Source organism: Podarcis raffonei, chromosome 3 (assembly GCF_027172205.1).
Source record: "Podarcis raffonei isolate rPodRaf1 chromosome 3, rPodRaf1.pri, whole genome shotgun sequence".
NCBI classification, from domain to species: domain Eukaryota; kingdom Metazoa; phylum Chordata; class Lepidosauria; order Squamata; family Lacertidae; genus Podarcis; species Podarcis raffonei.
In genome coordinates this window covers 85611201-85633371 of record NC_070604.1, presented here as the reverse complement: position 1 = coordinate 85633371, position 22171 = coordinate 85611201, and positions in this window count along the sequence as shown.

The window sequence follows — 22171 nt, the reverse complement described above, 5'->3', positions numbered from 1 at the left end:
TGTCTGTGATTTCCGTGGTACGACATATTTCTGGTGAAGCCTTCCTTTTTCTGAGCAGCAAGGGGAGAAACAACATTACTTTGTTTGCCTCACCTTGTTTGAAAGTGCAAAGAGCGAAACCAGGGCAATCGACTGCCGTGAAGGGAAAGTGCTGTTCACAGCTCGCACTGGGCAGCTTGTCTCTGCGTCCGTGTGCCGCCTCATCCTCCCATCCTTGTCTGCCTCGCTCACCCTTTCAAACAGCTTTCTTTGTTCTCTCCACCTCGAAAAGTCACTCCCATTCAGAGCAAATATTTCTCTAATCCCTAATGAGATCCTCGGCAGCCCCCACTCTTTTATTGGGGAGCCATCGCAGCAAGCCAAGCAAACATTACCTCAGGGACCCTTTGAATTAGGACTGGGGTGTGAATAGGTCCCATGCATTCCCCCCAGCTCCTGCCCTTTCCTATAGCAACCCTGTTGGGAGCGAGTGTGCCACACAGACCCTCCGTTGTACGACGGACCTTGTCACCTGTCTCTGTTGGAGGGGGGAGGAGGAGCAAGCCATTGCTTCGCTGTCTCCCGGGGACAGAGCTAATTGCTCTGGGCAGGCAGAACAGAGGAATACCATGGAGTTTGGTGCTCCCAACTTTCCCTGGGTGGTGTGGAGCTCAAGGACACAGGGCATACTTGCCTGGATTTGGTTTCCTTAATGATTTGCATTTATTTGGAAATATGCACGCTGAGCATAGGAGGATGTGGCCAAGCACGCTATCAGCAAACAAACTGTCCCCCATCAGATCTCTGGAATGAGGCATCCTTGCAACCGCAGATGCAGAGAGTAATGTTGTGCTCAGGTCCTGCTTACAGGTTTCGCATGGGCATCTGGTTGGTCCCTGTGAGAGCAAAATGCTGGACCAGATGGGCCTTTGGTTGGACCCAGCAGCGTTCTTCTTATGTTCTTATGCTTTCAGTTTGCCGAAGCCAAAAACTCAACTCAGCCTCCTCTCCAACTAACTTAAAAGCGGCCGTCCCTTTGTTCCTTTTCACAAAAAAAGGCTAGATTACATCATCCTTAGCTAGAGTGTGGGGGAGAAAGTTATCACCCCATCCAGAACAGAACAGTTCAGGGCCTTCCAGCTGTTTTCTACAATCTCCACAATTTTCCAGCGTCTCCCTTACAAAAATAAAAAAGGTATTGTTAGATCTGGCCAATAGCTCTGACCAATTTTAAGCATCCCCTCTGGCGCCACTAACTCCCTCCTGTCCAAACCCCAAACTCTTGATCCAGCATCACTTCAAGGCAAACCCAACAATCAGATGGCAAACCCATAACAATATAGTTAATGCTTACAATCACTAGTATTAATAATATTTCTAAGAGGTTCAACTAAGGGTTCCTGTGTGGGACAAAGTATATAGCTCTGGGGTCTGTGGAAGGTCTGCTTCAGAGGGCAGGAAGAACTTGAGGTCTGATAAGAAGAGGGAGAGACTTGGAGGGAAAGGCACCCACTCCTTCCTTCTCCTGCAATAGAAGCTGGCCAATAGGTCCTTCCTTTTCACCGCTTCTCTTCTCTCACACCTGCCTCTGCTTCCTGTCTGCCCCCCTGCCCCCTGGCAGCCCCAGGGAGCTCGGGGGCTCTCAACCTGACTGCAGCAATCCAGGGGTGTCTCAACCCAACTCAACCCAGGCCCTAATTCCCCTGATTAAGCCCAATTTGGCTTTGGATGTTGCCAAATCTGGTGCACAGCCCTACTGATTTCTGTCTTCTTCCCTACAGTCCCTATGACACAACAGGAGCCTTTTTCTAATGCTAGGTGCCACATGGGGAGTGGTTTTAATTAGGATCATTGCTGGGAAAGGAAGAGTTAAACCTCCACACATTGCAGCCCTGATGAAAACTACTGAAAGCTTTGTTTTGTTTGTTAACCATGCAATTAAAGTAACATCTAGTTTGGCTCTCAAGAGAGGGAAGAGATCCTATTGGTTATAGGGACTTGATGGGGATAGCTTTTTCATTGACAGGTCCTGACCCCATATGCATCTGAAGGAACTTATAATTGCTGCGACGTCACTGGAGGATAGCCATATGCCGCTGTCGCGTTTCCTGAGATTCTGTTTCTCAGAAAGCAACAAAATTCGGTAAGCTAATATTACAGTGTACCCTGGCACAAATGTTATAAAAGGGGGATATGCTACAGCTCTAGTGTCCTGAAATATGGAGCTCACTGTGGTTTCGAAAAACACATTCCTTGCAATACAAGTTATTTGGCAACTACACAGAAACAGAAAAGCTTTTACTGGAAGGACTTGCCAAAAGGTCTATGAAACCTAAGGGCTTCTCCAGACAATGTATTTGTTGAGGATTCATCTTGATTCTCTAACGTGGTAGGATTGTAGCAGGTCTTTATTGAGAATTCATTCTGATTTGTTTGTGTGGAGTTTGTACGACGACGAGTCTGCATTTATCCTGATTTGCTTGTGGTGTGTTTATATGTCTTTCTGTTCAGCACTGGATCATTCCACATTTTTCAAGGCATTTCTCCATCACTTTCCTAACTGCAAAAAGGCAGTGTCTTTCTTTTTTTAATGATTTGTTGCACCAAGGCGACTGAGTGCTTTAATCTACTTTAATTGCGCCAAACCTTTCCCAGTATGCACTTGAGTCCCTCCTACAAAATACTGATAGTCTGGAGGCACCCTGAGTATAGAGAGACCCAGGCAGGATTCCAAATGCCTGTTGGACAGCATTGCAAATTGTGAATTGAAAAAGCTTTTAGGCAAGCAGATTTCTGAGGAAAGGGTAAATGGGATGATTATACCTGATGCCTGAGCTAATCAGCATGCAGGTAATGAAGTGGATAAGCACAAGCTTCTCAAACTGAAATTATTGCTATTAAAATTTATATCCTGCGCTTCCTCTCAAAGAAGTAGATGCAAAGAGCAGTATTGTATCAAGGAGCACAAAGGCCATGTTAGAAGCTGATCACTGAATTATTCTGGTACAAAGAAAATGAGCATAAGAACATTTATAAGACAAATGGTACTGTAACCCAGGATTAAATGTGACTGCAGTGAATTCTGGTTATTTCTTTGGAAGCATATGAGGGCATAGGGCATTAATCTTTAGCCTTGTGTGCCAAAATAAGTACAGAAAGTATTTGAATAGTGGACTCTTTCTGCAATTTATAATTCTCTGCTGAGATTTCTGCCTCATTTCTTTGGCATTTGTTAGGCCTGATGAAAGCTGCTTCTCAGTTTGGGAAGGCTTCTTGATGTTAACATCTCTAACTGAGGATTCCCCTTCCAAGACAAACCGTGTCTCTCAAATATTAACTTAGTCATGACATAGCCACCCAAACTGTGGTTCTTCAGCATGTCAAAGGCCTGCTAGAGGGCTTTCCTTTCTAAGCTAGCAGGAGATCACTGTCTGCGGATGTGGGCTATAGAGATACATAAATCTTAGCATGGCAGCAACAGAATGGGAATGAGACGGTAGATCTTGTCATGACAGAGGGTCCATCATGGGCCCTTAAACTGAGAAAGAACTTCACACAAATCTCTATAGAGGTGGAATCTACACACAAATAAAAACACAGTGAAAATGTTTTTTAAAAAAATGTTTTGAAAAATACATTGAATTTTGCATAGCTCACTGTCACCATCTAATATCGTATTTGTATATTGCACTTTACAACACATTTAAAACATCCTATTTGCAGCTGTGCAGATGAGTCCAGAGTGACTGGTAGTGTTGGGTTTCTTAAAGCTGTTCTTGGTAGATTCCAGTAATGGCTGGCAAGGTGGCCCAAGTGGGGCAGCATTGCTCTCCTAGCTTCCCAACACAGTGGGTCACTGACACTTACCAGGAAGGGTGCAGCAGGAGCCTCAGCTTGGCTCTGCCGCTATGCATGGCACTGCACCAAGTTCCCTGTGCCTCACCCTTCCCTCCTGGTAAGCACAATGCCATCTCATCTAGTAGATTCTCAGAAAACAAAATGCAGATAGAAGAACTTCCAGTGGCCAGCAATACACTTGTTGGAAATTGGTGTTCAGTCAGTGCCCCTTGTCACTCCGCCATGTTGAATAATTATGCAAAATAATCACATTGCCTAACTTATCCAAGTCAAGCAATTGACCTTACTGTGGTGCAGAAACTTAGTGCATAATGAGTTCCACTTCTCAGGAGCCCAATTTTTTTCATTTATGGATAGAACAGAGAGTGTGCTTGCTTGTATTGCTCCCATGTCCACTCCGAACAGATTTAGCTCTAAAACAATCTCATCCAACAGGTATCAAGGTTTGACTGCTCCAGTTTAGACAATTCACTCATTTTGCCAGGAATGGATTTTTGTCTGTAACAGGACTTTGAACTCAGTTCTGGTACTAAAACTAATTCCTGAGCTTAGCATTAATTCTAAAAGTATGTGTTCTTTCTATCTGTTTCACACCTGTCTCCAGTTGGTAGAACTTGGAATTCTAGTTTTAAAACACACACACACACACACACACACACACACACACACACGTAGGTGCCACAAGCTTAAAGTTTGCCTGCGACTGTTTTAAGATTTACTTTCATAGTAACACAGATTAGTTACACCCGTTGAACTATCCTGCTAATCTGTATTCTCAACTGGAGTTCTTGACAAGTCATTAAAGGACAGCTATTGCTGAACTTCTCTATAAAGGTGTGTGCCTGAAGTGGCTGTGAATATGAAACTTGAAAGTTAAAGTCAGGAACCTGTTGCTGGACATCAACTCGCATCAGCTGCAGCCAGCATGGCCAGTGGTTAGGGATGATGGGAGTTGGAAATACAACAGCAACTGGAGAACCACAGCTGGGTTTCCCATGTTGTCATGGACTGGGTGGATGCAGAGGAGTGCAGGGAGGCACCAGCTGGGGAACCCCCAAGGAAAGAAGGCTCAGAGCCAGGGGACTGGTGGTAGGATGATGATGAGTGGAGAGAGGAAGGAGAGGGAACAGACTGGGAGGAGGAGGAGTAAGAATCTTAAGAGGTAACAGGGTTTAGTGAGCAGGAAGAGGCTGTGGCAGAGAGCAGTCCAGAATCAAAGGCAGAAGCAGGAGAGAAGAGGGACCAAGAGGTAGAGATGAGGCAAGCTGCTGAAGAAACCAGGGGGTCTCCCCATCCTGCTGTGACTAGCTTATCCCCACCCCACCCCGGACTCCCAGAACTCCCAGAGGTATGAAGAGGGCAGAGCAGAGACAGTCGTCTCAGATTCCTTGGGAAGGACCCAGGGGAGGAGGGGCCTTAGAGAGCTGTGGGAATGCTGTGGGACCTTCAGTCCTCACAACTGCCTCACTGGAGAAAGATCTGCTGGGGAAAGTTGTTGAGCTCACCAGGCCTGAGCTGTTTTGTTTCTTTGAATTAAGAGTTAACTTCCCTGACACCTTGTGAGTTATTGCTGACCTGCTCCCAACACCCACCCTGACACATCTCCGGTTTAAGGATGGATCTTAAACCAGATCTTTTGCAATCAACGTAGGATCTGGTGTCATAATTAGGCTAGCTGAGAACTACCTGCCAGTTTGAGAACAGAAATATCAAGGCAGGAATGTCATCCTTCACTCTCAATTGTCATCGATACATGAACTTGTCTGACCTATAAGAGGCAGACCCCATACCAAAAACTGCATTCTTTCCCATCAATCCAAGAGGAGCCAGGGGCCAGAGATTTCACTGCCCAGCAACCGGCCGTATAATTTGCAGTTAGGCTCTAAGCCAAGATGGCTGACTCTGCATGTCCACCATGCAGCAGTTTATAATGCCCATTTTCACTGAATGGAAAACATGCTCCTAATCTCCTTTATAGTCAAGGTAAAAGGGGGGAAGGAAGTGAGAATATAATTCGGAGATTGACTGTCTATCCATGTCACTAAACATGGGCCATAGTAGGACTTCTTTCATCACCAAACTCACTGCTGTTTGGCATTAGAGGCAGCTAAGTTCTTCACTTGCTTTCATCCTTCCACTGCCCCAATATGCAGCCTGAGAGCACTCAGGCCTGGAATGAGGCTCTGGTAAACTTCCCTGTTTTTTACACCAGTTAGCTCAGGTGTCAACTTTGAAGTCCCCTCCAAACCTGGTGCAGCTTCCAGCACCAGAGGAACCCTCAACTCTCAGGAATGAATTTTCAGAGGTGCGACGGGTTGCCGGGCGTGGGGTGGGGATGGCTGACTATTGCCCTCCTCCCTGCCTTCTGTTCCTGCAAACAGAAGGGGGGTAGCCAAGACAATATTTTTCAATTCCCCGCTCCCTTGTTTACAGCAGCATTCTGTGAACAGAGTTTAGCTCACAGATCTCTGGATTCGACCCTTAGAAAATAGCAAACTTTCCACTGTTTGTTTTCTAAATCTTTGAACAGTACACCAAATTCAGGGCTGAAATATAGTCCTCCCTTCCTTTCCATTGTGCCCAGAGGAAGGACATGAGTATTATTTGGGAACTGGTATCTTAAGCGTTCCCTGCAATGTATCTATTTTGATGTTAATAAATACTATTTAAAATTCTTTTTCGTGTGTTGCTATTGAGGAAAAGATAGACGAATACACTGTGTTGTTAAATTAAATTAAACTCCCTGTAGGAGACCAATAAGGGCACCTTTGTTAAAGGGTCCCCTTTCCCTGTGGCTACCTGTGCCAAGGTGAGTTCCAAGCAACACACCTCTTGAAGAAGAAGACAGCCTGTTATTGTGTGGTGGTTTGAAACCCAGTCATTTCAAATAGCTTCCTGACCCGGACACCATTATTACCTGTATCTGTGAAGCAAAGCAACCCCATCTCTCCTTTAAGACCAGTTCCCTTTTTTTGTTAACATCCAGAGATTTCTGTTTTTGCCAAGAGGTCCATCGATACAAGTGTCTTGGGAACAGAGAGATCACTTAGATCCCTCATCCAGGGATTTTATTCTCCAGTCTCTGCCCTCAGTTCACTCCCACCATTGGCCAAAGTGGGGAATTTCCAAACAACTTCCATCCCAGAAGGATGAGTCCTGTGATCTGTCAGCCAAGTCTCATTTTAACCTTTTTGGCCTTGATGAGATCCAGGCCTTAATTTGAAGTGCTTTATATCCAGTAATTCAAGAGCACTGGGTATTCTAGTAGAAATAATGAATCTGTCTGTCCTTTTTCCCTATAGGCCTTTCCCTTTCCAGCTTAGTTTCTCTTTTAAATTACTGAAAATATCTTTTCTGGTTGCTTTTTCTTTCAACTTACTAGCAAAGCCAAGAAGGCAACTGACCCAAGTTGCCAAAGTGATCCAGTACTAGTCCGTACCCTCCAACATTTCTCTGATAAAAACAGGGGTGTCCCATTCCATAATGATATTTTTTCTATTTATACCCCACACATCTTATTGGGTTGCCCCAGCACTCTGGGTAGCTTCCGACATATATACAGTGGTACCTCGGGTTACATACGCTTCAGGTTACAGACTCCACTAACCCAGAAATAGTACCTCGGGTTAAGAACTTTGCTTCAGGATGAGAACAGAAATCGCGCGGCAGTGGGGGGGGGCATTAGCTAAAGTGGTGCTTTAGGTTATTTTTTTTATTTTTTTTATTAAAGGATTTTTTTTATAACAACAAAAACATAACAATACAATACAATAAACACAACAAACAAACAAAAAAAACAAGTACAATTTCAGATCTTGTTTTCTTGTACCTTACTTCTCCGACTTCCTCATGCCTCCCTTTTCTGTATTCCAATTTCTAATCATTTATTCAGCAAATCTTCCCTTATTTTAATTTAATTTGATCTTACTTATTCTCCTTATCTTATCCATTACTAATAGTAACCATTTATTTTCTAATCCAACATCATTTTAACTTTCATTAATTTTGTAATATTTCTTTAAATAGTCCTTAAATTTTTTCCATTCTTCTTCCGCTGCTTCTCTTCCCTGGTTTTGGATTCTGCTCGTCATCTCTGCCAGGCCCATGTAGTCAATCACCTTCATCTGCCATTCTTCCAGGGTGGGTAGATCTTGTGTCTTCCAGTACTTTGCAATGAGTATTCTTGCTGCTGTTGTAGCATACAGAAAAAAAGTTATATCCGTCTTTAACACCCCTTGGCCGACAATACCCAAGAGAAAGGCCTCTGGTTTCTTAGGGAAGGTATATTTAAATACCTTTTTCAGTTCATTATAGATCATTTCCCAGAATGCCTTAATCTTCGGGCACGTCCACCAGAGGTGAAAGAATGTGCCTTCCTTTTCCTTACATTTCCAACATTTATTGTCAGGCAAATGGTAAATCTTTGCAAGCTTGACTGGGGTTATGTACCACCTATAGATCATCTTCATAATATTTTCTCTTAAGGCATTACATGCTTTAGGTTAAGAACAGTTTCAGGTTAAGAACAGACCTCCGGAACGAATTAAGTACTTTACCTGAGGTACCACTGTAAAAACATAATAAAATATTAAACGTTTTTTTAAAAAACTTCCCTATACAGGATTGTCTTCAGATGACTCTGGGGTTGGAGAACTCCATACCCTCCAACATTTCTCCAATGAAAATAGGGACATCCTAACGAATAGCGGGACATTCCGGGATCAAATCAGAAACCGAGACGGCTTCTCCAAATCACGGACGTCCCAGGAAAATAGGGACACTTAGAGGGTCTGCTAGTCAAAAGCAGGCCATGATAAAATTATTGTGAGGTCCTTTTTCGGACATGAAATCATACAATCCTGTTTTACTCAGAAGCAGAAAGTTCTCTGTTTACCATGGCAGGTTTGAAGTATATGATTGGATGGAGCAGGCGAAGAGGGTCAGCCTGTATGTCAGTCTGTGAGACTACGAACTGAACAATATGGTTTGTGGATCAGAGAAATGCAGGGCCCCAGAATGTGCCTTTGCAGCAGGGCCCCCCCTTCTTTAATCCAGCCTGGCTGGTGTCCTGACCCTAACCCCCCCTCTCCTGAGAAGTGGTTCTCCATTCCCCTCTGTCCTTTCGCAGATCTGAGTGGTCTTGGAATTCACTCAGAATGACAGAGAAGAGGAAATGAATTCCCAGACCCCTCAGACTACACAAAGCCTTAGAAGCTAATGAGGAAACTTTATTAAAAAATAATAATGTTGATAAAAAGAAACACTTGGAGCCTGTTCAAACTGTGTGCGTGACGCAGCCGCAGGAGACCCTTTCAAAAGCAAATGAGAATAAGCCTCATCTGAAGTCCGCCTCACAACGCCTCAGGCAGCAGGTCACATTAACCACGACTGCTAGTGTTGAGAGCCAGGTCCAAATCATTTCTCAACAAAGCCAGCCGCAAGCTTCTCATCCCCATAGCCTGAAAAGTGTGCACCCCCCCCCCACTGCCAACAGCCTTCTTTCTCATCAGGACTGGTTCTTCCCTAGATGAAAACGAAAGTTTCACAGGATTTGAGCATGCTTCTTCCCAGCAATTCCTCTTCAAGGAAATTCCCTGATGCTATAATTAGGGTTTCCCCTTATCCTCTTGCACCATCCTGCAAAGAGAGGGAGGGAATCTCATAAATCTTATTTCAGTCACAGTTTACAAAAACAGATACTCTTCCCTAGAGTCACGCTGATGAGTACATGGCTGGTTCAAAGGGATTCGAGTCTGTGCCACTCTTTAAACCTCCCATGGCCCTCCAGATGTTATTGGAATACAGCTGCCAGTATCTCTGGCTGTAGGCTATGATGGCTGAGGCTGACTGGAGTTGGGGGTCTAACAATACCTGGAGGGCTATAGGTACCCCATCCCTGCCCCCTCATGTCCTCATCATGCCATACTTCTTGTACCTTTTGTCCTGACCCACAGTTCCTTCATCTGCACTCTGCATGTGAGAGCTACGCTGCATGTGAGAGCAAAATTAAGTATGTTTTCTCTGGACTTTCTACCCATCTTACCTGCCTAGTTTTAAATGTAGTAGACAAGTGGCCTTCTCGTTGTCATAATACCTCACTCAAGAATTTTCTGAGATTCTCTGCTCCACATGTGAATGCTTGCTGGCATTCCCTTTGTGTACGGAGCTTATTCGGCAATAAATATGTTAAGTCTTTAAAGGTACCGCAGGACTCCTTGCTGTTTTTGCTGCAAGAAACTAACACGGCTACCCCTCTGGAAATGGATACGGCCCTGTTATTAAAGAAAGACCATGTGCCTCATGCAATGGGAACTACGTACACACCCCTAAGGTAATAAGAACTGTGACTACATTTGATCTTCTGTCATCCTGCCAAAAGTAAGAAAAATAAAACAAAATTCCAGCTGAGTTCCCTGGTATTGAGGGTTTATTGATCTTCTAATGAAATGCCTGTCACCATAATGCAGGGAGAAAAGATCTGTATATCGTAGAGACCCCAAACTAGTCCAATACATCTCTATGTACTTTACACATAGAAATGCGCTGCATCCATGCCCCTGTGAGGTCTTTGTCAACAAAGGCTGCAGCCTGCATCCCAATCATCTCCCTGAGTGTTGCCCTTTATTTTATATTCCATATACATGAATTGCTCCCTATATTGTCTGGGTGCCTCTGTGAATATGCAGAGCAAAACGTCTGGCTTCTCTGTCTGGCTGCTTTGTTTACCATGTCTAGTTCCACTAACACTATGCTGTCTTACCTTCACGAAGCAAATGTGTCATTCCACACACACACACACCCCAGGGTAAAATGCACCTGCAATCAATCTGTGCTACCACTTTGGTCCATTGCAAAGTCATGGGGAAGACAGTTGCACTAATGCATGTTCAACCATGCTTTAGGTTTCTAGACGTCATACTAGAACAATTATGTAACTGCCCCTCCCTCCCCGCTTGACTTTTTCAAAATGAAAAAGACTGACCTACTTCATGGGCTTGGAGAATCTTTTGGGAACTTTCAGTTTGTTGGTTTCTGCCTTGTGGGAGTTCCACAGTATCCCCATATATTATGTCACATATGTGAAAAGAGCATAAATCCCAAGAGTGGAAAACAAACAGCCCCAGGGTGCATCAGGAAGCGGGACTGCTATAGCTAGGGATGGGCCAATTTGGCCATTTTTGTTTAACTCAGTTTCTTATTTTCCTATCTTAAATTCAGTTCTCCATATTTCCACATCAATTTGCAGTTAAGAAAAGTGCACCTGAAAATTCATCAGCATATTAGTCTGAATTTCTCTGAATAGACACACTATTGCATCCAATTTTGCCTAATACACACATTTTTGCAAAGCAATTTCTCCTGATATAATTCATTTTTGAATGCCATTTCATTGTTTTTATGCATACTTCAGTGTATACATTTTTCTACACTTTTCTTGAATGGAGAAGTGAATTGCAAAATTCAGAGAAAAGTGACTTCTGAAGGATGGTTGTGTTTTGGTTTGCATCTTGTTTCTGAGGGATATTAGGTAGATTTGTCTTTTAATGAGAACTGAATTTCTCTCCCACCCCCTGCTAGTCAATGACTGGGGGGGGGGGAACAATGCAAGCAAGCAAATGAATTGGAGCACAATGCCTCAGGCTCTCACAGTACGATAGTATTCCATGCCACAACTGAATCACATAAAGGAGAATAGCACCATTTCTCATATACAGTGGTACCTCAGGTTAAGAACTTAATTCGTTCCGAAGGTCCGTTCTTAACCTGAAACTGTTCTTAACCTGAGGTACCACTTTAGCTAATGGGGCCTCCCACTGCTGCCACACAATTTCTGTTCTCATCCTGAGGTAAAGTTCTTAACCCGAAGTACTACTTCTGGGCTAGCGGTGTCTGTAACCTGAAGTGTTTGTAACCTGAAGCGTTTGTAACCCGAGGTACCACTGTATATGTAAAGCAGGCTAGAGAACCCCACCCCCCAAAAGTCAGTTCCCTCCATATGTACTGCCACACATTTGTTTAATTCTTCCCAAAAGCTGCTAAAACTAGCATGGGAGAAGAATTTCAGATTATTCTGAGGCTTTCTCAGAATAATCTGAAATTCTTCTCCCATGCTAGTTTTAGCAGCTTTTGGGAAGAATTAAGACTCGTTTTAAGTATCACTTGAATCTAGTGCTGGGTTAAAAGAGATGAGCGATTTTGTGCCGAATCTCTTAGAGGAGGGGGCAGTACACCTCTACTTTATACTTTTTGAATTGTTCGCTTTCCCCTGTCAGGGTCAGCCTGAGGTACAGCAGCAACTGGTCTTCCACCACCCATTCCCTTAAGTCAAGATGCATAAAGCTGGCCAGGTTCTATGGGCAAAGTTCCACAAATACCTCTCTCCCTCCTTGACAGTAAAAATGTAACAATTATTAAAGTAACTTAACCATTTGCTGTCCTTTCATGGCACCTGAAATCAGTCGCCTGAGATCAAGCTGCCTCTGTTGAACTCTGTTGAACAGTAGGGCCATCCATGGTGCCTGTGCAGAGGCCACACGCTAGCAGGATGGCAGCTTCTGGGTGTCCTACTAATCCCACCAAGATTCTGTTGCAACATGAAAAGGTACCATTGTTCCACTTCTCCTGCTCGGCAGGCAACTACTGCTCTAAATTTTGACGCAGCTAGGGATGTGGCTATTGATCCTCTTGTCATGTAAATGGTGCCATTGTTCTCTACTGTCATCTCGGCCAGACAGAACAGGGAACTCTCCCCTGAGGTAATCACCCAAAGGCGTGGTGAGCACCCACATTAACTGAGAAAGGCATTGTGCCATATACCTGTCACAATGGTTCGTTCCCTCTGAAAAGGATGAAAACCCTCTATTCTTCAGCCTTCCTACAATAATGTTTTTGGCCAGGCATTCCAATTCTTGCTACCTCCACTGACAGAAGTTCTAGTGAACATATAAGTGACCAGCGCTGAAGCTCTACAAGGTGCAAATTTGCATTTTATTCACAATAAGGTATAGAGCACAGAAAAGGGTTCTCTGTCCTCCCCAAATATTACACTATGAAACTACATCAGATGGAGAGTTTTATTATAGGTTTTGTGTTGTTGTTTTTCAATCAAAGCAGAAACTGGGGTTAGAATCATTGATAGCTATTTTTTTTTCATAAAATGTATATGCCACTTGACTGTAAAAAATAAAATAAAATAAATCATTTGTAAAGAAAAGGTTAAGACAAGTATTTAAAACCTCAAAAATATTTTAAATCGACAATAAACTAAAACCCAGATTAAAACATATGTCAACATTCCAAATGTCTACTAAAATGTTTTAGTAGGTGCCAACAAAAAAGTACAGTGAAAGCATCTTTCTGGTGTCAATAGGTAGGGAGTTCTAAAGAACAAAAATATAATTTTCTTAGATATGGTTTTAGTATATTGTAAATCACTTCAAAATGCCACATGGGATACAATTCATTAATGAAATAAGAAGAGTAAAAAGAATGTCACTCCTCCTCTGGGCTTGCACTTTGGAAACTTTAGTAAGGTTTTTAATGTCTTTTTCCCCTGACTATTTAAAAAGCTGAATTACCATATCACCAACATCGTAAATGTTATATCAATCCCTGGCAAAGCAACTTCATAACTTCAGGAAACCCCAGTTATTTTATTTCCTGCTTCTGCCTTCCACTATTAGGTCTGTCTCAGCTGGGTTCTCCCCTTTCCCCAGCCCTAGAATCCACATCTACTTTGTTTAGTTTTATTAAAAATGTCATGTGGGTGATTCGCCCTCAGTGTGTCTGCACACTTCTACAGAAAGAATCTTGTGGGTGGCCTAGATATCGTGCAACTAGCCCCGGGTCTGGGCTAGCACGACTTCATCACCAAAAATATCAATAAATAACAGGTTCTGCATCATCGTCTGGAATGGTTCTGACTCTGCCATTAATACAGGACATGATGAAAAGTGGGCTGAACCTATCCCTGCATCACCGCTGCTGGACGCAGACCAGCATCTGATTCGCTGGAGGGTCCAGATGATGGTGGAGCCACTATGCTTAGTCAGTGGTGTGCTGAGAACCAGACCCAGCTGCAATTTGTTCAGGGATCTATATCAGCCTGAGTCACATCCTGGGTTGAACCTATCAGCTTCTTGTCATCTTCTCTGGTCCAATCAGCCCATCAGCAGAGAAAGGCAAGAGATTGCGTCTAAACTGCACTCATATTTGACAGGGGCAGGGAGGATATCCGGGGAATGTGGTGCTGCTTACGGTGTTTCCACAGCCCTCACTCTCTTCTTTCTCTGCATTTCTCCGTTTGTCATGTGTTCCGATTATTGGTATTTGATAGCCACAATGACATCACCCACCCCACCTTCTTTTACGCCTGTTTGCTCTCCACCTTCCGCCGGCTGCAGTCTTTACACGCAACCAAGCAGGCTGCCAACTCAGGCTCTGCTGTTTGTTCCGATCTTCCTCTGACTGGAGCAGCTCATGTCAGGCGGGGCTAACCTCTCCCTCTCCTGACCGGAGTGCAGGAAAAACAGCTGTACATTCAACTTTCTTACAGTTAAGGAGCATTATGAATCTATTTTACAATTAGTAAATTGTTTGTTTGTTTGCTTGCTTGCTTGCTTGCTTGTTTGTTTAAAAGAACACTAAATAGACAAGCAAGAAGGCTGTGAGGCCTGGGTAGTGCTCCCCTTCAGAAAACTACAGTGGTACCTCGGGTTACATACGCTTCAGGTTACAGACGCTTCAGGTTACAGACGCTTCAGGTTACAGACTCCGCTAACCCAGAAATAGTGCTTCAGGTTAAGAACTTTGCCTCAGGATGAGAACAGAAATCATGCACTGGCGGCACGGCAGCAGCGGGAGGCCCTATTAGCTAAAGTGGTGCTTCAGGTTAAGAACAGTTTCAGGTTAAGTACGGACCTCCAGAACGAATTAAGTTCTTAACCCGAGGTACCACTGTACTGTGATATTTACCAGTGTTGTGACAAGAGTTACATAAGCCCAATAAGGAAACCCAGAGCAATCTTTCACATGACACAAAATGAAATGGGTATATTTCATGCTGCACATACTAAGTAACTACAAAAAGCATGGTGGGGGGAGAGGGGTTGAAAAGAACGCTGGACTAGCCTGAGCATGCATATGTTTGATACCTAAAATCATGTGTGCATCACGAGGTGGGAACAGCGCAATTCTTACTTATTTGTTGTTTGCTTATCTGAAGCATTTCTGCCCTACTCTTCACCCAAAGAAGGCTCCCAGAACACCTTACAAGACTGTTTCTGTATATCAGGGGTGGGCAAACTGTGACCCAAAGACTCATGCTTCCCTTCATCATAGAATCATAGAGTTGGAAGAGACCACAAGGGCCATCGAGTCCAACCCCCTGCCAAGCAGGAAACACCATCAGAGCACTCCTGACATATGGTTGTCAAGCCTCTGCTTAAAGACCTCCAAAGAAGGAGACTCCACCACACTCCTTGGCAGCAAATTCCACTGTCGAACAGCTCTTACTGTCAGGAAGTTCTTCCTAATGTTTAGGTGGAATCTTCTTTCTTGTAGTTTGGATCCATTGCTCCGTGTCCGCTTCTCTGGAGCAGCAGAAAACAACCTTTCTCCCTCCTCTATGTGACATCCTTTTATATATTTGAACATGGCTATCATATCACCCCGTAACCTCCTCTTCTCCAGGCTAAACATGCCCAGCTCCCTTAGCCGTTCCTCATAAGGCATCATTTCCAGGCCTTTGACCATTTTGGTTGCCCTCCTCTGGACACGTTCCAGTTTGTCAGTGTCCTTCTTGAACTGTGGTGCCCAGAACTGGACACAGTACTCCAGGTGAGGTCTGGCCAGAGCAGAATACAGTGGCACTATTACTTCCCTTGATCTAGATGCTATATTCCTATTGATGCAGCCCAGAATTGCATTGGCTTTTTTAGCTGCCGCGTCACACTGTTGGCTCATGTCAAGTTTGTGGTCAACCAAGACTCCTAGATCCTTTTCACATGTACTGCTCTCAAGCCAGGTGTCACCCATCTTGGATTTTTGCCTCTCATTTTTTTTGCCCAAGTGCAATACTTTACATTTCTCACTGTTAAAATTCATCTTGTTTGTTTTGGCCCAGTTCTCTAATCTGTCAAGGTCGTTTTGAAGTGTGATCCTGTCCTCTGGGGTGTTAGCCACCCCTCCCAGTTTGGTGTCACCTCTCCCCGTTTGGTGTCATCTAATTCCATGCAGGGGGGGGACCCCAGAGGTGCCTTCAGACCGGGGATAATGCTAGAATTAGCTGACTCTCTCTTGTTGGCTTTGGCTCCCTTTACTGCCTCCCAGCTTACCATTCCCAAGAGGCAGCAGGCACCACCACATATATAGGTTTTTCACAGTATCTAATCCAGTGGTGTTCCCTTTTCCAGAGAGGCCCACCTGGCACCAACATTCTTGTTTTCGTATTCTTATTTTCTCAGCCTTTCTTTTTCTCTGGCTTTACTCCCTGCCCTAATTCGCATTATAATTATTATAAACAGACTCAAAAGTTACACAAAGCACAGTGTTCAATCATCATCAGATACAATCCTCTCGACAAGTCACAAGTTTCTATATTCAACAAAATATTTCCATTTTTCAGCAACCATTATTGCTATGTATTATAGCAGTTAACTTCTCCAGCCCTGCGAGTGCTAGGCATTTCAGGAACTACTGTATACCCATACTGTTGGGAGTTGTGGGCTCTTCCACTTCCAGTGATACAGTTTTTGCCACTTTCTAATGTATTTTAATGTATAAAATTTTTTTATGCCATGTTTATGTTTTATCTTGTTTCGTAAGCTGCTCCGGAAGCTCTGCTGATGGATGGTAAAAGAGTCTCTTAACATACATAAAGTAAGCACTTGCTGCTCATAGAAACCAATGTGCTGAGAGAGAGAGAGAGAAAGAGAGAGATTTTCTGAGCAGACTTGCCACATGGTATACGGTTCCTACAGATCTTTGTACTGTGTGAAGCTGAGATCTGTTTGAATTAGACCTCCCTTCCCCCCAAAAGAAGTTCCTGCTTTGCAAAAAGTCCTTTGGCCCTCATTTTTGCCCTGTGTTAATACACATTCCTGTTGCCTCCCTCCTGAGTGGGAGTCCCTTTTCAGTCTTTTTATTTGTATTAATCTCTTCTGCTCATAAGCTACATTTATAGCATGAACATGTCAATGTTTAAGTTCTTTCCACAATTCTAGTTATTACACAGCTGGACATTTCAATGATAAAAAGCATTTCCTGCAGATAATTCGAACAAACTGTCACATAGCTTCATTAAGCTTTGCACTTTTCAGTTTGAGAACTGGAAGAGAATTACTGCCCTCTGAACATGAAATGGCAGCTCATTTTAATTATTTAGAGAACTTTTCTAGAAATCTCTAATTTTTGGGTTTTCCTAGTTGTTACATGCCCGGATTGTCACAGCAAGACAAGGAAATAATCTCTTTGGAAGGAAACATGAAAAATTACTACATTGCTAAATCTGGAGAAAGAAGGTGGCTCTCAAGAGGAACACTCCATTCTAATGCAAAACTGAAAGCAAGGAAGAAGTGCGGGGAGTGAAACAAGCATGACATGATCCCAAAGTGCAAGACTAGTGTCACTCCAGCTAGATGTGTAGACAGTACCTGCCTATCAATGCCCTTATGCTAACCCCACAATTTCCTACATCTGGGAACTTCATTTGCAATGGGTGCCATGTGACTTGCTTAGGTGTGTACTATGTACAGTGGTACCTCGGGTTAAGTACTTAATTCATTCCGGAGGTCCGTACTTAACCTGAAACTGCTCTTAACCTGAAGCACCACTTTAGCTAATGGGGCCTCCTGCTGCTGCCACGCCGCCGGAGCACGATTTCTGTTCTCATCCTGAAGCAAAGTTCTTAACCTGAAGCACTATTTCTGGGTTAGCGGAGTCTGTAACCTGAAGCGTATGTAACCTGAAGCGTATGTAACCTGAGGCACCACTGTACTTTAAAGAAATCAAAATTAGACTGAGCTGTGGTCTATAGCAGGCGTCCAGTGATACTAACCTTTGGTGCCAGCCCTGCCTCTGCCTTGTACACATGGCTGTCTGTCCACACCCATTTTACACCAGTGTTGCCTTTCTTCTTGTGAGCTCACCCTTTCTCACAATCAGGCTATTAATTGTGAGGAGGCTTCTCTATACCTTTGTGCACACCATAAATTTAAAACACCCTCCCTAAAGAATCCTGGGAACAGTAGTTTGCTAAGGGTGCTGGGCACTGTAGCTCTGTGAGGGATAAACTACAGTTCCCAGGATTCTTTGGGTGGCTGCTTTAAATGTATGGTGTGTATGTGTATGCAGCCTGAGGCTGACGGGAACTGGCTGTAATGTTCTCTGTCTAAATGATGAGCAGGCAGAGGAGTTGAACAAGAAATAGTTCTCTTACAGAACTATGCACAACAGGTCTTCTCTCCTTTAGCTACTTTCCTACTCTGCTTCTAGCCTTGCCTCCTGCTTGGGCCTAATCTTCTAAACTAGATATGTGAGGTGCCCTTAAAGGCATCCATCCTTACACTGCCCAACTAGGGGAGCTGACTGGCTGCATCTCTCATGACTCCTCCTTCACTTATGCCTCCATCTCCTATCCCTCCATCAATCATGGGCCCACCTCCTGCATTTTATTACTTTTGCAAGGTGATGTGTCCTCCCCAACTGATCAACCATACAGGAGCACAAAATACAATCAGAAGGGGGAAATGTACAAAAAATGTATTTTGAATCTGGGAGAAACCAAGGGCTTATCTACACTTCCTCTTGTCCTGCTGCTCCCCCCGCCCCCAAGGAAAACCACTCATTAGCACTCACTCAGAGCAAACAGCTATCTGTGTTTTCCCTGGATTACCATTTGTTCCCATTTATCTCCAAAGAGCGGGTTTTCCCTTGGGAAGGAGTGGGGCAGGGGAAACCACTCAGATCTGGGTCAAGTGGAAAACAGCTCAGCCCCATGCAAGGGGAAGTGTGGATGAGCCCTAAATTGCTTCCTAAGACTCTGCCTTCTCTACGTACGCTTTTGGTGCTGGTGGTGGGACAGTATAGTGAATTAAGATGGGGAAAGTTTGCCTTTCTTCAATCCAATACGCTTGGAGTATAAGAAAGGCTAGTCCCATGCTATCTGCTAGCATGGAACATCATGCCAGTGGTGCTAGGATAGCACTGAGATAGCAGAGTGTGTGTGTGTGTGTGTGTGTGTGTGTAAATCCAGAGCATAGGATGAATTTTGTCTAGCATTGCAACAAAACAAATTTCCAATGAGAATGATGCAAGAATATACGCAGCTCACAGACTTAACATATAGAATAAGAGAACAAGAAGAACATACATTTAGAGAAGATTGGAAAATGTTTATTGGATATGGGGGGGGGGGTTGTGTACACTTGAAAACATTGGCAGCATTAAGATAAATTCCACAGTGTAAATAAGTTTTGATGGATGTAATACTGGAATACTGAATGGTTTAGTTTATGTAAAATATACAGGAATTTATGATATGCAAAATGAACCATGGAAAGAGACAAAGGGAAGCAAGCAGGATGCATGTTGCATAATCCTCCAGGCTTGCAATCGATGGAGGTTGCCTGGTCAGCCTTGTGTTATCTGTTTGTTTATTTTCCATTTTTAACTAGCCTCCCCCAGGTCACATTAAAATTTACAAAGCAAAATTGTAGATAACTTAGCATCTCAAAGCAGTTCCGTATTCATTCATTCGCTCGCCACTCCTTCACACACTCTGCTTGTGGTTGGCCCTCTGCTTCCGGGTGCCAGAGCGACCACAGTGTGTTCCAAGGAGAAGCAGGAAACAGCTGGTTGGATCAGCCCTGGTTAGAACATTTGGAGGAAGGCCGGGGGCGGAGCATGGAAGGCAATCTTTTGGCAGCCAGATCAACGGTAAAATTGGTAGCAGCAGGGGGTGTTTGGGAGACAGCAGGGGTCCAATGAGGGATGCATGCAGTTGACAGGCTGCCAATGTGTTATTTAAGCCATAACTAATCTGTACTAAGTGATCCTGAGTATGCTTTCATCCTTAAGAACATAAGAAAGTCCTTACTGAAGCCAAACCAAAGCGCATCTAATTCAGCATTGTTTTCAAGAAATCCAGCAACTGACAGGTACTACCTGGTCACCAGAAATTGTCCAGTGGAACAGCAGTGAGCCAGGTGGTACCTTCTGTGAACGTCTTCAATTAATAAAGTAACAAGGATAGCTATGTCTTTACTAAACTTTACTGGTGTATATCACTTGCAACATGCTATTTCAGATATAGTAACCTTTATTCTTCTGTTAACATGGATAAATATGTTGCTTTTGATATTCTGGCTGTCTTGGATGGATCCTCAGGGCTGCAGTTTGGCCTGGATGGCTTTTGTGTTCACTTCCAACCCTTCAGTTCCCTGCTTCATCATCTTACTTTTGCGTGCAATTATCCACTGGAGTATTGGAAATAACCTCTGTTTCTTTCCACCTCTCCCTTTCCTCTCATTGTTTGGCCTTCATCTGGCTTCGAGATTGTAAACTTGGGTCTGTTTTAATTTAATTTATTTCATACAGTCTTGGTTCTTCATAAAGAAATGATTAAAGTGTCCTGATCGTTTTCTCAGGCAGAAATTCAACAGCTAGAGCCTTAGCCCATCTGATCATTTTCATGCACAGAAAAGCTACCTCTTGTGCCATTCCCTCTGTGGCAACCCTGTGTTCTGAGACCCCACCACATAAGTGTCTTGCAATGACACCCACAGGAAAACAAAGCTTGGGCTCTCTCTCAAGCCCATTATGCCTGGAATGTGATAAGAGAAAATATGTCTGGCCATACTGAGAAGGCCACTGGAATTTTAAATGTCCCCACATCCAGGGAATGTGGTCACGATATGCCTGTCCCATGTGACTACCGGCCTCTATCATGTCCTGTAGGGTGTGCCTAATTGCAGAGAGGGCAAGACAGAAAGGCTCTTGGGCACCATGCGTCTCTTGGCCCCTTTTACCACGGCGTCATGCCACAGGCTCATTTAATTCACTTGATAGCAAGCCCCAATAACTTCCGTCCAATGCACTTCTGGTAAAGTATGTGCTCATTGGAGCGATACACCATGCACCAATTAAACTTCCTTCTTCACTTGTGGCAGCAGCTAGAGTTAAACTGGCTCCAGCGGAGGCAGACAGTTAGAGGGACCTCCCCCAGTGAATCACCTCATCGTAAGAGTTGAATCTGACAATGACAACAGTTCCAAGACAGTGGATGTCATTTATCCATCTGTAAGCCCATCCTGGGGGAATCCTCCATTAACACCACATGTATGAAACTCTAGCATGTGACCCCACATCTGGAATGCGTTAGGCAATGAGAATGCTTCCAGCTGTGTTAGCCTTATTCTGCTTTAGAAGGACTGAATGAAGCGAAGTTTCTCTGACTGAAATGAAGCAGGGGTTTCCTTCGAGGGGTTTCCACACAGGGTGGTAACAGGTATATTTTGTCTCATGAGCAGCTAGGACACTGAATGTGTATGGTTAAATAGCAATGCCTGCTGTGCCCCCGTATATATTTAGGAGACATATGGCATAGTCAGTGGCTAATTTTCTTTATGTGAGAACATGGCAGCCTCAACTGAGATGCTGTCTGGGGGAAGCAAGTTAATGTGATTTTGGCAACACGAGCAAAAATGACAGCCCCTAGTTCTTTCTTTATTATTAGCCCCCAATGAGAGGATGAAATAAACGTACAGAGAAATGAAGAAAACAGAAAAATATGAAACCTGCTTTTTACCTGAGGGGACATCCCTACCATACATTTAAAGCACTATTGTATCATTTTAACAGTCACAGCTTCCTGCAAAGAATCCTGGGAAATGTAGTTTGTTAAGGATGCTGAGAACTGCTATTAGACCTCTGTTCCCCTCATAAAGCTATAATTACCAGAGCAGTTTAACAATCAATATCTCCTCCCAGGAAACTCTGGGGATTGCGGCTCTATAAGGGGAATAGGGGGTGTCCTAACAGCTCTCAGTCCCCAAAATTCGGGAGTGGGGGGAGAGAACCATGATTTTTAAGATGGTATAGTATTGCTTTAAAGGTATAGTGCAGAAGGGGCCTCAATTGGTGTTCATAACTAAACTCCAGCAAATTGCACTCCTTAATTGTGTGCTAAAATGTGATAAATAAAAATATGATGTCCAGTTTGAGTAAAGGTAATCCTTCAGTGTACCCCATCTCCAGGCTTCCCCAATCTGGTGCCCTCCACATGCTTTGCATTACCATTTTGCATCAGCTCCTGTCAGAATGACTAAATTTAAAT